Source organism: Orcinus orca, chromosome 19 (genome assembly GCF_937001465.1).
Source record: "Orcinus orca chromosome 19, mOrcOrc1.1, whole genome shotgun sequence".
Lineage (NCBI taxonomy): Eukaryota > Metazoa > Chordata > Mammalia > Artiodactyla > Delphinidae > Orcinus > Orcinus orca.
Window position 1 is genome coordinate 10448044 of NC_064577.1, and position 16483 is coordinate 10464526.

Sequence of the window (16483 nt, forward strand, 5' to 3'; positions counted from 1 at the left end):
CAGCAGCTGGTGCTGGGTTCCCGGCGCTTCATCCCCTGGGCTAGAAAAAGAAGGGAATGATGGCCCACTGTCCTCTTTTTCTTCCTCTTTCCCTGCCTCTCCTCCTCCCTCCTTTCCTTGATTATCCTAACTCCCATCCTGCGTGGCTGCCAAAGGCATGAAACCACATGGAGTCAGGCAGAAATCTGTTGGGTGCCAAGCCTGTGGCAGAGGGAATTAACATGAGCCTGTATTTTCAGGGAGACAGTGTCATAAGATGAACAGCATATACAAGGGAGGGAAAAGAAAAATTTTAATTTAGGTCCCAGCTTTGGGTCAGCGGTGGGGAGGGTTTTGTAGTTTGGAAAGAGGGGGGGAAAAAACCTGAATTTGGGAGACAGAGCTAACTGGATTTAGCTCTCAGCTGCACCACTTACTCGGAAGGACCCTAGGCCAAGTTATTTCCCTTCCTTTTTTTTTTTTAATTTTATTGAAGTATACTTGATTTAAAATGCTGTGTTAATTTCTGCTGTACAGCAAAGTGATTCAGTTATACATATATTCTTTTTCATATTCTTTTCCATTAATTTTTATCACAGGATATTGAATATAGTTCCCTGTGCTATACAGTAGGACCTTGTTGTGTATCCATCCTATATAAAAAAGTTTGCATGATTCCCCTTCCTGACTCTCAATTTCTTAGTTGATTAAAGGGAAGCAATAATACATTTATATTAGAAAGATTAACGGGATACTTACAGCTCTGGAAGGTGATGGCCTTAAACTAAGGAATGGAATCCCTCCATCTACAAATATTTAGAAATGCTAGATAAATACAAAATAATTACTTAGAAATCACAGAAAAGGAAAACCCCTAGAAAAAAGAACAGTAAATGTATGAGCTCAAAGACACAACAGTTTTGGTCCCACATGTTCTGCCGAAGACATATACAAGAAATGTCTATGGCTGCATTTTATTAATAGCCCCAAACTGGAAACAGCCCAAATGTCCACCATGAGCAAAATGGATAAATCGTGACATAGTCAAATAATGGACCAATGTAGACAGCTATAGAAAGAAGCTATGGTTCTATACAACAGCATGAATGAAGTTTACAACAATTTTAAATGAAAGAAACAAGACACAAAAGAATACATACAATCTGATTCTCTTTATATCAAGTTCAAATGGAGATAAAAGCAACCATTCTAGAGTGCTGGATACATATATCTATTACAAACACTACCGTAAACAAGTGATCAGACTTCATATCACCGGAGAAAACATGATGAGTAAATGCAACAGGAGATCCTGGATGGGATCTTGGAACAGAAAAAGGACCTTAGAGGGAAACCTGGCAAGATTCCTATAGAATCCAGAGTTTAGTTAATAACAGTGAGCCAATGTTCATTTCTTGGTTTTAACAAATGTATCATGATTATAAAAAATGTGCATGTTAGAGGGAACTGGGCAAAGGATATATGAGAATTCTCTGTACTATCTTTGAATCTTTTCTGTAAATCTAAAATTATGCCAGAATAAAATTTATTAACAATATCAATAGATGTAGCAATCACTGTCCTTATTTACCCGACTGATTTTAAAAACGTATGCCACCCAAAAACCTGCACATGAATTTTTACAGCAGCTTTACTATAATTACCTAAAACTGAAAGCAGCCAAGATGTTCTTCAGTACATGGGTGACCAAATGAACAAACTTTGGTACATCCATACAATGAAATACTATCCATCAATAAAAAGAAATGAACTATCAAGCCAGCAAAAGACATGGATGAGTCTTAAATGCATATCACTGAGTTGAAGAAGCCAGTCTGAAAAGGCTACATACTGTATGATTTCAATTATATGACATTCTGGAAAAGGCAAAACTAGAGAGAGTAAAAGGATCTGTGGCTGCCAGGGATTTGGCAGGGGTAGTGTTTGAATAAGCGAAACACAAGGGATTTTTTTGAGGCGGTGAATTTATTCTGTATGATACTTTAATAATGAATATATGACACTATGTGACTGACACTATGTGTCAAAACCCCATAGAACTTTACAGCACAGAGAATGAACTTTAATGTCTACAAATTAAAAAAGCAAAACATTTAGGAGGTCAGGGGATTCAGGATGGAATGCAGAGGGTGACAAGAGAATCTAATATTGCAAATGTATGAAACAATCTCACTAAAGGAAGTAGAGGGAAAAGATGCTGACCTAAGTAATTTTGGAAGTGAGTGGAGTCTGTATGACTAAAGGCAAAAGAAACTGTACATAAGGACTCTATTTCATAAAGTCATTTCCCGTGAGAGTGTGGGTTATCAATTCTGGGAAACCAATATACCTGTATATTGAAATTGAAAAATTAAGTAAATGGATGGTGGAAGGTCAGAGTCAGTTTTCTCACTGTTACAGTAGGAGGTAAGATAAGCAAGGGGAAGAGGATAGAATAATCCATGAGGTGATGGATTAGAAGTGGAGACATCAGTGTGAACTCACATTTGGTTTAATATACAGACAGAAGTTTATAAATAGAAATATTTATAGCAATGTGTATACACGTGAATTAACATACATTAAAATATTTTATTTTCCATCAGTTGAGAGGACCTAGAAGCATCTACATCCCAATAACAACAAACACTCCTAGCCCCCAGATCTGGTTTCTGTGAACATTCTCATGTAATAGAAACCAGGACTCATTGGAGAAATGGTTGATTCTAGGACTGGGGCAGGAAATATATAAGATGAGCCTGGAGCCTCTTGTAGTGCCAGAGAGTAGGAGGTGCTCAAAACACACACACACCTTCATTCACACACAAACACATGTGCGCACATACACACAAAGATGGGGATATGTCAAAGACACACAGAAACCACCTGAAAGAGCTCCCAATGGCTGAACCTGGAGCCATTTGAGCCACAAAATAAGTAAAGTAGTATTGGGTGAAACCCACAGCATAAAATAAATATTCACAAGTTCCTGCTGATATAAATAAATGATTGAATAATTAAGGAAATGATGAAGAGTCAAATCTCTCAAGCAGAAGAATTTCAAATATTTTATGTAGAAACTCTACTACCCTTAAGTTCTTAAGTCTGGACTCTGCATAGGGACTTCCCCTCCCACCAGAAAAGTACAAAACTGAAAATCAAGGGGAAAAAAGAGTAACTTTACAGCAGAGAAACCCGACAAGCACTGCCTGAAGCCAGGTGATCAAGATTAACATCAAAGAGATATGCCATGTTGATAGTATTTATCCTTGGTATGATGTGATGAGAAGGACAATTTACCTCTGTGGTCTTCTTACCCCCAAACCATAATTCCAGTCTGATTATGAGAAACACAACAGGCAAATCGGAATTGAGGGATATTCTCCAAAATACCTGATCAATACTCTTCAAAACTGTTAAGATCATAAAAACTAGGAAAGTCTGAGAAACCACCACAGCCTAGAGGAGCCTAAGAAAATACAATAACTAAGTGTAAGGTGGTACCTTGGATAGGATCCTGAAAGAGAAAAAGAACATTTGGTAAAAACGAATACAATCTGAATAACGTATGGACTTCAGTGGATAATAAGATATAAAGATTGCCTTGAGCATTGTGACAAATGTACCATAATAACGTAAGATGTTAATAAGAGCAGACACTGAGTATGGGGCATACTGGAACTCTCTGTACTATCCTCACAATTGTTCTGTAAATCTAAAACTATTCTAAACTAAAATGTTTACTTAAAAAAACTTAATCCCCCTCAAAATAGTAATTGCTATACTAATAGTAGGGGAAAAGCTTACTAGAAAAAAAAAGAGGGCTTCCCTGGTGGCGCAGTGGTTGAGAGTCCGCCTGCCGATGCAGGGGACGCAGGTTTGTGCCCCGGTCCAGAAAGATCCCACATGCCGTGGAGCGGCTGGGCCCGTGAGCCATGGCCGCTGAGCCTGCACGTCCGGAGCCTGTGCTCCGCAACGGGAGAGGCCACAACAGTGAGAGACCCGTGTACCGCAAAAAAAAAAAAAAAAAAAAAAAGATATGCTTCTGGGTTAATTTATCTTATAGAATGACAGATTGTTAGGATAAAATGGTGTTTAGGAAGACAAATACAGTGACACATATGCGGAGCAAATAAAATTGAACCTTGGCATTTAGCAATGCCTCCTTGGGTAGTAAAACTGCAAGGAAAATCCAGGAAGTCATTACCATAAAAGTCAAGATGGTGATTAATTTTGGTGGGGAGGGACCTGAGTGTAGTTTCTGGGGGTGCTGGCTATGCTCTATTTCTTAAACTGGGTGGTGGGTCCATGGGTGATAGATTTGTGTTGCATTTGTGGTAACTTATAGAGCTCTACTTTTTTGTGTTGTGAATTTTTCTACGTGTGCCATAGGTCACCACAAAGGTTAGGGAAAAAACAAATGCATGAAATAGAGAGAATGGGTAAGGATGTTCCATAATTGATGAAATACATGCATCCTCAGATAGAAGAATTCTGAAACGTTGAACATTCTTTAAAAAGAGTAAATCCACACCTAGACACACGACTTCAAAGACAAGAGAAAAAGCAAAAAGGGCAAAACATTAACAATATATTAAATCTGGCAGCTGGGGTCTTGGAGATTATATTATTTTTTATGTTTTTCTGAATGTATAAAATATTTTACAATTAGCTTTTTTTTTTAATTAAAAAGCGCCAGTAAGAGAATGTAGACACATACATAAAATGCCTATTAAGATAAGTCAGAATAGTGGTTACTGAAGAAAAGAGGTTTTGGAATTGACTCTGATTGACTAGAAAGCAGTACCGAGTACGCTTGGGGGCTGGAAATTTTTATATCTTGATGTAGTCAGTGGTTGCATGGTGTACGCATACCTAAAACTCCAGGCAGGTGTGCATTTGGGGTGAGTGCACACTGCATACTTTAATGCACATGTTAAATATTAATTAAACAGTTTAAAAGAAGTTTACAAGGAAATGCCTATGGCAGGGCCTGGCAGCTAGCAGGTATTAATAGGATATATGCTTGCTCCGGCCCTAGAGCAATTGGATAGGGTTTTTCCTTGCATTAAATGAAGACCCCCTGGAGCCTAAGTAAGAAGGGAGTCCATCAGAGGACACAGGCTAACTCTCAGAATCTATGGGTAGAGGGTGCCTGGGTCTCAGGAGCCAAAAGGAGCTGGGAGAGGAGTACCCCCTGCCTGGTCTCTCCCTCCATCTTTCCTTCATACTTCTCTCCATCCAGTGGCCTCATTCTTCTCTCTCCCAGATGCCTGGTTTCTCTGCCCCCCAGGCCACAAGACAGCACATAGATCTCTGTAACTCCTGGGATGGATTCTGCTTTTTTCAGCGTATCGTCAGAACAAGGGTGGAATATCTTTCAATTCCTAGGGAAGGGGCGTGATGGGCCAGCTTCAGTGCCCAACGCCAGGCTAACTCTTGTTAATCAGGGTAGCGGACACTGTGGAAAAGACTGTAGCTGGGTTGGGTTGAATCAGGGACTCACCAACCGTGGCCAAGGCAACAATGTGGGAGTCGTACAAGAAGGAGAATTAGGAGAAAGTGCAGTGGTGATAATCCAACAGGTATTCCCTACCCCATGGTGAGGGCAATGGTCCAGGTGCTCAATCAATGATGCGACGCTAACACCTTAGGTCTGCAAGGTACGTTCTGTCTTTTAACACACTTTCACATTCAGGATTACATTTTCTCCTTAGCGTATTCTTGAGAATTTGAGGTCAAGACCAACTTACAGATGAGAAGATGGGTTCACAGAAGACGAACGACCATGGAAGACTGCTCGCACAGAGAGTAGGTAGAGAGGCCAGGCCTCAGCCCCAGGTGTGCATCTTGGTGTGACAATCGGGCCAGGGCATCCCAGCCTGCTCCTTCCTGGTTATGAGCCTGAGGCTGAAGCTGGACTGTGGTGGAGCCAGAGATCCGGATTCTGTGTCTTCACATACGGCTCCCCCATTCCTCTGGCCGGGACTTTTACAAGACACACTGCAAACCCCTTTGCCTGTTAGAGCTATTGTCACTATGAGGCTGTCCATTGCCAGTTCACTAGTTCCGGGCGCCCAGCAGCTGTCACAGAACCGCCTCCCCTCCTCGGGCACCATCCACCCTGCAGGCCTTTGGCTGACACAAGGCCTGCCACTCAGTCGCATGATAATAAAAAATGCCAAGTGCACGTGGAATGGGAGAGAGCAGAGGGGTGCAGATTCAGTGCCTGCTGACACCCATCTCTTCGTTACCGCCTACCCCTCCCTACCCCATGGAAGAGCCCGCTCTCTGGGATAACTTCTGAACAGCACATCCCCGTTCACAAGACCACCTCAGTACCCACTGGCCGACACAACTAATCCTCACCATCACTCTGGGAGACCAGGAGACTGGGACCCCCGAGGGTTTACTGGCAGAGGTGGGATTCCAGCCGGGTCTCCTGGCCTCCCATGCTACCCACTGGTTATATTGCTGTGTGCACAAGTGGGGCATGAAAAAGCTATACACAAAGTGAGTGCTCAAAATTCCGAGTGCTCTGAGAGAAGGAAGGCTCTGTCTTCATGCTTTAGGAACAAAATCTGAGGCCTTCCAAGAAACCGTAAATACCCCCTACCCCAGTTCCTCCCTTCTCCACCATACCCCCAACTCCAAAATGCGGGGCCACACAATCTTTTCTGCTTTTGAAAGAAGCTCACAGCAAGAAAGGAAAGGGGGCAGAGTCCAACATTCTAAAGCTGGAAGTTATAAACTTTTAATTAAGGCAGATTCTGCTTTTATCATTAGCATGTAATGAATTATTCTCCGCTTTCAATGCCTTGGTAATTGTCTCTCTGAAGAATCTCATTAAACATTGCAAGAGACTTTTGATCATTATTAAGAAAAGTGATAACTTGGAATAATCTTGCATTGCTAAGTTGAGGCTGCAAACCTGAAGCATTAAGATAGATAAGTAATGACAGGTGGAAGTCTTCAGAGACAACCACCAAGGGTGTCTTGTCTTTGTTCTTCCCAGCAGGTCCTCCTAGGTTAGGGGAAAAGTTTGCCGACCAGAGTCAGACCGTCTCTCTGACCGTCAGCTTGAATTCCTGCTCCACCACTTCCTGGCCGTAGATCTGTGGGCACATTCTTCTCCAAGCATCCATTTTCTCCTATGAGTTCCTTTAACTATTAGTGAGAGAGAATGAACTTCAAGGCTGAAGCACAGAAAATGCTCACAAAATGCCAAGTGCTATCGTTATTAGTCAAGAAATATGTACTCAAGATACTTTTATTCAAAACTCAATATTGTGAAATTTTATTTGGAAGCTCCAACACTAGCCAACGCAAAATCATGGCATCCCACTTGAATCAGGATTCCTCTGTTATTATATAAAATAACACATATTATACTCTTACTATATGCCAGGTACTATGCTAAGACCTTTACTGTGAATTATCTCATTTGACGCTATGACAATTTGAGGAAGTAGGAACTATTATCCCCATTTTACAGATGAGGAAAAATGAGGCCAGGGAGGTTATTTAATTTGTCCAAAGTCACTCAGGCAATAATCAGTTGAGTCGGGATTCAAACCCATGCAACCATGCAATCTACCTCCGGCCCCAGTGTGTTCCACCACCTCACATTTATTTCAATCTTTTGGGGTGCAAAGTGACCTTTTTGAAAGTAGAGAGGTGATGGTCTCAGAATCTACTCCATTCTATCCCTAACTTTCTCCCATGTGAGCTAAAGATTTCAAGATTTCCCAGTGGATTTTCTAATATGCGGACAACGTCCAGTCCTCACTAGCCTGCTTCTAAATCTTAGTCATAAAGCAGGTCATGTTTTCCAAAAATAGTCTGTCCAATATCATGTGAATGCCACATGGCCTCCTTATAATCTGATTTTGACACTCTTCCCATTCTGTGGTGGGTTCCATGTTTCCTCCCCTTAAATCCAGGAGGGTTTATTGCTATGTGACTTCCAAGTGTAGATCATGAAGTCTTCCACACGATTCCCTTGAGATGCTCGCTCTTGGAACTCATCGCCACGCTGTGAGGAAGCACAAGCATTCTGTGACAAGACCCATGAGGAGAGGCTCACATGGAAAGGAACCGAGACCCCCAGGCTTCAGATGTCGCTGAGATCCAGGCAACAGCCTGTGCCCACCTGCCAGCTACGGGAGTGAGTAGCCATATTGAAGGTGGCTCTTCCAGCCCTCGGTCAAGCCAACCTAGCTGATGCTACACAGGAGACAGACAAGCCTTCCTCACCAAACTCTGTCTAAATTACATATTCATGAACTAAACAAACAGTGTTTTAGGTTATTATGTTTTGGGTGGTTTGTTATGCAGCCATAGATAAACCAGAACAAGTTCCAAGCTCTTTTTTGCTTTCCAGACCCATATAGTCAATGGTTTTCTGCACATGTTCTTTTGAATGTCCCCGAATCACTTCAGACTTAATGTGCTTAGGGAGTTCTACTTCCACTTTGAACATAGAAATGAACATAGAAATCCCCCCAGACATGGCACTACCATCCTCATTATGCAAACAACCCAGATAATCTACGAAATCATAACTTTTTTGGAACCCATCAGAGAGCTGGACTCATAAGGCAGCCAAGTGAACTGAATGCCGAGGTGTAGTGAGCTCCTTCGAGGAGTGACCACGTGGAATGTTTCACCTTCAGAATGCAGCTGGGGAAAGAGGAGACCATCACAAAAGTAGGTAAGAAGAAATCAGCTAAAATTGTCATGAACTCTTAAAGGTCTGGTGTAGGCTTACGTGACAGTATAGAAAATTGAGCGCCTCCAGCATAAGGGAAGTTTGCACTCACTGGCAAACTTTCCCCCCACAGGCCTCTGCAGTGTGCTCATGAGAAAGACTAGAAGCAGAACAGGAAATGTGGGAAGGTTCAAATCAGCAGCACAGGAATACAGGGGATGCTTGGCTCCAGCTGGATCATAGATACAAAACCCCTCTCACTCCCCCAGACCCTTCTCTTCCAAAGCAAAAGTCATAAGATACTGGGAGGAGTGAAAGAAAACCCTCCAGCTCCCAAGGCAAAGGCAGTCTTCCTTCGGGGGAAGAGGTAGAAGCCAAACCACCTGATCATGGGGGAGGGGCAGAAGCAGATGCCTTCTGCCCTTGGGGAAGGGGCAGGAGACACTCCCAGGCCCAGGGTCTTGCTCTGAAACAAAGCACAGGTCTTCTACTGCTGGGGGAAGAAAGGGTCATGTGCCAAGCTTAGACACAAGGCAGTATTTGGCTGCCACAGAGGGGAGGAGCAGGAATGTTGACAAAGTCCCATCCCTCAGGTCTGGAGAAAGACTCCTTCTGTGGAAATGCAGATAAATGTCTCTTATGACATTTTTAAACTGATTTTTTACATTGCTTGTAAATATAAATAAAATATAATTGACTGTTGAGGCAAAAGAAGTCATAATGTATCTGGGGTTTATAGCATATGTATCAATAGAAGTAAAATATATGTCAACTATAGCATCAAACCAAAAATGGAAGTAGGGAAATGGAAATACGTACAAAGGGAGACTGTGGTAAGTTGAAGACGTATATTACAAACCCTAAAGCCATCATTAAAAAGTGAAAGAGAGGGCTTCCCTGGTGGCACAGTGGTTGAGAGTCCGCCTGCCGATGCAGGGGACGCAGGTTCGTGCCCCAGTCCGGGAAGATCCCACATGCCGCAGAGAGGCTGGGCCCGTGAGCCATGGCTGCTGAGCCTGCGCATCCAGAGCCTGTGCTCCACAGCAGGAGAGGCCACAACAGTGAGAGGCCCGCATACCGCAAAAAAAAAAAAAAAAAAGTGAAAGAGAAATAAAACAAGTAAACCAATAGAGGAGATAAAGATGAATTATGAAAACTATCCAGCTGACCCAAAGGAAAGCAGAAAAAAGGGAACAAGGTAAACAAAAGATTAGATGTAACAAACAGCAAACAACTAGAAAGATTAATAAGAGCCTTTTTTCCTTCAGCTTTATTTCCTCCTGAGCCTGATGTAATATTTAAGGGACAGTGCAGCGTTCGTAGTGAGCCTCCGCCTGTTTCATCAGCACCCAGCACTCTGCAGGTTGTTCTAAAGGTGCGAAGGCCATTGGCGGGAGAAATGGGTCGTCCTCCTTCATCGTTAGCTCACAGCCACAGAAAATTACAAGCTCTATGGATTCTTTGCAAAAGCTTATTGATCTTATCAAGGGTGGATCAAAGTAAAGTCTGTTATATGAAGATAGGATTGTTCAGAGCTACTTAGCAAGTGAAACACCGCTTGGGAAACGAAGACCTCCGTGTTCTCCTCCTCCTCATGTCTGCCTCGTGCCTCTCATCCCAGAGCTCCTGCACGTTTGTTTTCAGGCTGAAATGGAATTTTAAATGTAAGGTGTTCTTAGGATGAAATCGGGTGTTCTGAAAAAGCAAAAGAAGAAAAGAGAAAACTAGCAAAACTATACATTTAAATATGTGCATTAAAGGCAACTAGATCAATATTTGAATTAAATATAAATAGTCTAAGAAACTCAATTTAAAGAAAGAAATATCAGGTTTGATGAACAAAGACAAGACCCAACTCTGTACTACATACCAGAAAAACACACTTTAAATATAAAATCATACAGTAAAAGGAAAAGAGTGGAAATATATATATCTTATGAAAACTAATCAACTAAAGTTGGAGTGACTATGTTAATATCAAACCAAGTCGACCTCAGAACAAGGAATATTACCAAGAATGAAGAGAGACAGTACATAATTTTTCAAAACACAATTCTTAAGGTGTATGCACTTAATAAGAGAACATCAAAATAAATAAAGCAAAAATTGATAGAACTGTAAGGAGAAAGACAAATCCACAATTATAGTTGGAAACCTCATCCCTCTCTCGGTAATCACTAGCACCTGTAGACAGAAAATCAGTAGGGATATAAACAACCTGAACATCAAAATCAGAGAACATGAACCTAAACTCTCTTCTGGAAAAGAGGAGGGAAGACTTTCTAACTTATTTTATGAGACCAGCATTACCCTAATACTTAAGCCGCTTAAAGAAATTTCAAGAAGAGGAAACTATAGACCAGTGTCCTTCATACCAATTTTTTGGATGCAAAAATCTTTAACAGAATATCACCAATTGAATCCAAAAAGGATAACATGACATGATCTAATGAGAATTAACCCAGAAATTCAAGATCGATTCAAAACCAAAGAGGGTTAAGATTTCACAGAGGGCTGCACTGTTTTTCTACCACTTCCTGATTGCCTTGTGAATGGAGCCACTCCCTGGGGTAATAACATGATTATGGGGAAGGGGACAATATATATGAAGTTAACAGTAAATGTTGTCTAGTTGGCTCGATTTGGGGGAAAGATCCAGGGAGTCATTGCCACAGAAAGAGTGGAGCTGTGCACCAGATAAATAATGAGGTTATGAAGGAGAAGACTGCTGGTTACATACAATGGTTAACTGATGCTGAGTAGCTCGGGGAGGGTTCCTGGGTGTTCCTATGGTGTCAGCCCTGACTTGCGTTGAAGGCAGTGTAGGTCTTACAGCGTGTGGTTGTGTAGCTGCATTGTTTTACATCCCTGCTTCTCAGCATTGCTGCCCGGATGGAACCTTGAAGGGAGACATGGCAGAAAGTAACCTTCATGTCGCTCAGCATAAGCTGTCCCAGGATCCAAGCATTCGTCTGAGCAAGCTGCCTAGAGTGTGCTTTTTGTCCTTCCTATGGCTCGAGAGGGTTAGTGAGGGTTAAACTGTGGGCCAACAGTTGGAAGAGGTCTTGAGGGTTTTAGATGATTGCTTTGAGCACGGGCTAGCAGACCAAATGTGTGTGGGGCAATGCGGTACCCCAGTGAGAGGAACGAGGGTCTACCTCCTGCCTATGTCAGGTTAGGACAGGGCAGTACCATCTGGGGGTTAACTGTGGGCCTCAGCGCCTAGAACCAGAGAAGCTCCTCCCTGAGGCTGGGCTGGCAACCGGAAATTGGCATGGAAAAGGAAGAGCCCGCAGCAGCAACGGGAAGGCATTCAAACATAGCGGAACACGGGAACCCAAGAGCGTGTGGATAGGATCCAGAAGCTTGTGAGGAGCAGTAGGGGGCAGATTGTCCCCGTGTTCATTTCCTAGGTAGCTTAAAATCACAGAAGCTTATTCTTGCAGAGTTCTGGAGGTTAGAAGTCCAAAATCAAGGTGTCAACAAGCTGGTTCCTTCCGGAGGCCTCTGAGGGAGAATCTGTCCCACGCTTTTCTGCTGTTGCTGGCCATCCTTCGCCCACCTGGACTTACAGATGCATCACTCCAATCCCTGCCCCATCACATGGTGATTTTATGAGGACACTGGTCATAGTGGATTAGGGCTCACCCTAATGACCTCATCTTCATTTGATTACTTCGGCAAAGACCTTATTTCCAAACAAGGTCCCATTCACGGGTACTGGGGGTTGAACCTATCTTTTGGGGGGACACAGTCCAATCCATAACAGACCTCAGACACAGAGAGGTGTGGGTCCAACAAGCAGAAAGAGCCTATGCGTGAGGCAGCTGGGTGAGAGCGATGTTCAGAATCTAAAGAAGCTTCAGCTCCAACAATGACGATCAACCCCAGCTGCATGAATTAGGGGTTGTGGGTTCCGGTGCGTGAGGTTGGCAAGACCAAAGCGGGGAAATCCCGGACATTAGTATGTATCCCAGAGTATGGGGTGGACCATCAAGTTCGGACCTACAGGAACAAACAAGGCAGGGGGTCTAGGTGGGACTGGGACCAGCAGCAGGGCCATAACTGGGCTGGGTCCCTCCCTCAGGGCTACTGAAAGCCCCGGCAATCTGGGTCCATCTAATCTTGTAGGTGGCAGGCAAGAGACCCCTGCTAGGAGGAGAGCAGAGCTGGAGAGGGGGTGGCAGGTGGAGGGGGCAGGGATCCAGGCTGATAGCACCCTCTGGGGTGATGAACTCCCAGGGAGAAATCATCCCTTCATGATGTCCCCTCCTGAGCCCAAGTCCCGCCTATAAAATCAAGACAGGTCCCCTCCATGCTGAACTCATACCCTCTGTGGTCCCGGTTTCTCCTTCACATCAGGGATGGGAAACACGAAGAAGACCATGGTCCGATGCCCTCTCAAGTCATTGGACGGAAGTCACTGGGGGTCGACAGTGAGTTAGGGGCTAAAATTATTCAAGCTCTCAAATGGGATAATAAGATAACATTCCTCCTCCTGCTATGAGCTCATTTAATTGTAAAGTTCTTAATAAATTCAGCCTGATTAACTCCAACCTTGTGGGGGAAGGTTACTCAGTGTTGTGGAATTAATTTTAAACAGAAGCCAAAAAAAAAAAATTTTTTTTCGAGCAAGAAAAAAGAAAACCTCCAGTGCAAGATGAGGAGGGAGGGATATTTACATGCAGGAAGGCAGCTCTGAGGAGGCCCACCACTGGGAGGGCCCCGCCTGCTTCTGAGATCACACAGCACGGCCTTTGATGAATAATTGACTTTCTCAAACTCGGAGGAGCCTCAGGCGACCTCCCCGGGCCTGGGCCCAGCTTGACCGTCCACACCCCAGCGCTGAGGCGGAGGGTGACTCCTGGGGATTGCCTGCCCCTAAGTGCCTTCCGTGTCCCTGTTCCCCCTGTGCCCAGGAGCCAGGCAGCTGTGGTTTCACATCCTGGTCCCTGTACTTACCCGCTGCTTAACCGTGGATAAGTTTCTCTCTTTGGGCATCAGTTGTGTAATGAGGGCGACAGTCCTTATTGTAGGAATGGACTGCACGTGACGTGCTCCTCCCTGTCCAAGGACTGTGTCAGCCACCAAAGCCATTGTTGCCGTGTGGCCTTGGGGTTCATGTGTGCTTTCTGGGGCTCTCAAACCCTACTCTCCCCACAGACCTGCTGAGACGCATCCCTGGCTCTTCCCATTTCAGGCTTCTCTGGTCAGCCTCTTGAGTCTCTCACCGTGGCCTTGAACCACAGGCCAGCCTGAGCAATTTAGAAGAGGAGTCCGGTGGTCAAGGAGGACCTCGTGTGGGACATGTGCTCTGCATGCAACAGGCTTTATAGTGAAACCTCTGGCCAGCTTTAGAATTCCTGTTGTAGGAAATGGGGAAGGAGGGGCCTAGAGAGGCCTACCGACCTGTGTTTGGGGGCCCAGGAAGCCTGATGAGTTACCCAAACCCGCATCCCCTACGGTTTCTGATCAGTCTGAGACATCAAAGTAAGCAACATTAAAACCATCTCTGCTCTGTTGTCTGAAGTTCAGGGCTTAGTTGTAAGGCTGGATTGGAGGACATGGCTCTGACCAGAGAGAGAAAGAGGTCTTTCTCTCCTTCTCCCTGAATGAAATTGGCCCTGGTCCAGGGAGAGTCGCCAGACAGTGGTAGGTGCTTAGATGGGGGTGGGGGGAGCCTCCCCACCCCCGCAGATGAGCTCACTACGTGGGAGGAAGAAGCTGGGTGCAGGATGCGCAGGACGCGGGGTTCAGCCAGAGGGAGCAAAGTCCAGAGCTTGGGGCTGCTCGGGTTTACTACTCTGCCCCTCCTGGAGGGACGGCGAACCTGAGCCAGGCACGCTCTCCAGCCACTGGCCAGCCGGGCCGCCCTGCAACAGAGCCCACACCTTGGTGGTCATGGGCTTCCTGCATCTCAAAGTCTGTGGGGCTGAAAACTCACATTTCGTGTCTGATTCAAAGCTCCCCCCGCTGCAGTCAGTCAAGTTTAGCACTCTGGGGACCTGAAGCTAGGAGGGAGCTTGGTTTGCTCCTTCACCCCTTCCCCTCCACCCTTTGGAGCAAGGGGAGAAAGGTTCTACCTCTGAGATGTCTCCTCTCCATCTCTGGCTCAGGCTCCAGACCCCATCCCTAAGCCCTCTCCCCAGCTCAGCTCTGGAAAAGCACAAGCAAGGGTGAAGCAAGAGGCCAGGACAGAGTGGAAGTGGGCAGCAGGTAGTCAGAATCCCAGAGTCTTGTAGCCAAAGAAACCCTTAAGGCCACCCAGCCCCTCTCCCCATCATATTTCTTGAATGTGCCATTCTCTCCATTACCATCATCATCGTCTTTCCTAAACCTCTGCGGCTCCCCCGCAGCCCTGCAGGGCTGCTTCCCCACAGTGGTTTGGGTCATGCCTTCCTCAAGGACGCCAGGCCAGAGAGTGGGTGGAGGCCGAGACGCAACTTCACAAGGCTGCCCGGGAGGAGCCCCACGTCTGCTGGGGGTGGGCCGCCCTTCCTCCCCTGTCCTCCCACAGAAGGTGCCTGTTCGCCATTCACATGCCATGTGCTCGTGATGGCCCTGCCACCTGGGATCCCTGCTACCGGCCTGACATCTGCACTCCCTCCACCCTGTCTGCTGCACCCCAAATCCAGTCCCCACACAGCAGTGTGGCCTTTCAAAACGCCTTAACCTGGCCACGTCACTCCTCTGCTTAACATCCTTTAAGAACTTCTCATTGCGCTCAGTGTAGGGTCCAAACTCTTGTATAACCCTTATAAACACCACACGACTGGACCCACATGACTCTCAGCCTCCTCCCTCACCCTCTTCCCCCAGCACCTGGGCCCCCAGCTCAGCTGAACTTTCAGCTTCTCCACGTGGGCCTTGTCCCTCCCTTTCCACCTCTCCTCCCAGCATCTGCATGTGTTGTTTACTCTGCTGGAAATGCTGTTTCTTCCACACCATTCTGCCTGGCTAAATATTAGCCATCTTTTACACTTAAAGGATGATTATATGTCCTGCTTCAGCAGGCTTTTGTCCCAACAAGGTTAACGTAGATTTTTAGAAAGCTCCAACAGTCGGTAATATTGTTCTTTTAACCAAGGGTTATGGCCTTTAACCAAGGGTTATGGCCTTTAACCAAGGGTTATGACCATCATTAGCAATCATGGAATCAATTTATCAGGTTTTGACTAGCATTTTTTCAAATATAAAATTGAATAGAACAGAAATCATCAGCATGAACTCCACTCAGTAAAGGTAAGAGTTATTTGATGAAACTTTGTTGAAATTGTGTGCACGTGTGTGTATGTGTGCGTGTGCATGTGTGTGCTCACATGTGCACCTGGGTTGTGATGTAAAATTTGTTTCTTCCTGTGGATGATGGTCCAAAACTTTGAAAGCCGTGACAGTTGATGACTCTGCTGCCCAGCCAGCCTGAGGATCATTGCTTTAGTTCTTTGAGGCTCTTAGAGTCATGGAATTGTTGACTGAAATACACAGTCAGAGGCCAGGAAGGAAAGAGCTGCTGACAACATTTCAGCTTCTCTGTAGGAGTTGCCACTATGCCCAGATCATGCTTCTGCATCTTCTTCCTCCCTAGACAGCTATCACCCCTGTTATCAGCTCCCTGTGTGTGTCCTCCCAAAGTTCATATGTTGAAATCCTAACCCTAAATGAGATGGTGTTCAGAGATTAGGTTTAGATGAGATTATGAGGGTAGAGCCCCATGGTGGGAATAGTGTCCTTATGAGAAAAGAGACTAGAGCTTGTGCTCTTTCTGCCGCGGGAGGACACAGGAAGGAGCTCACC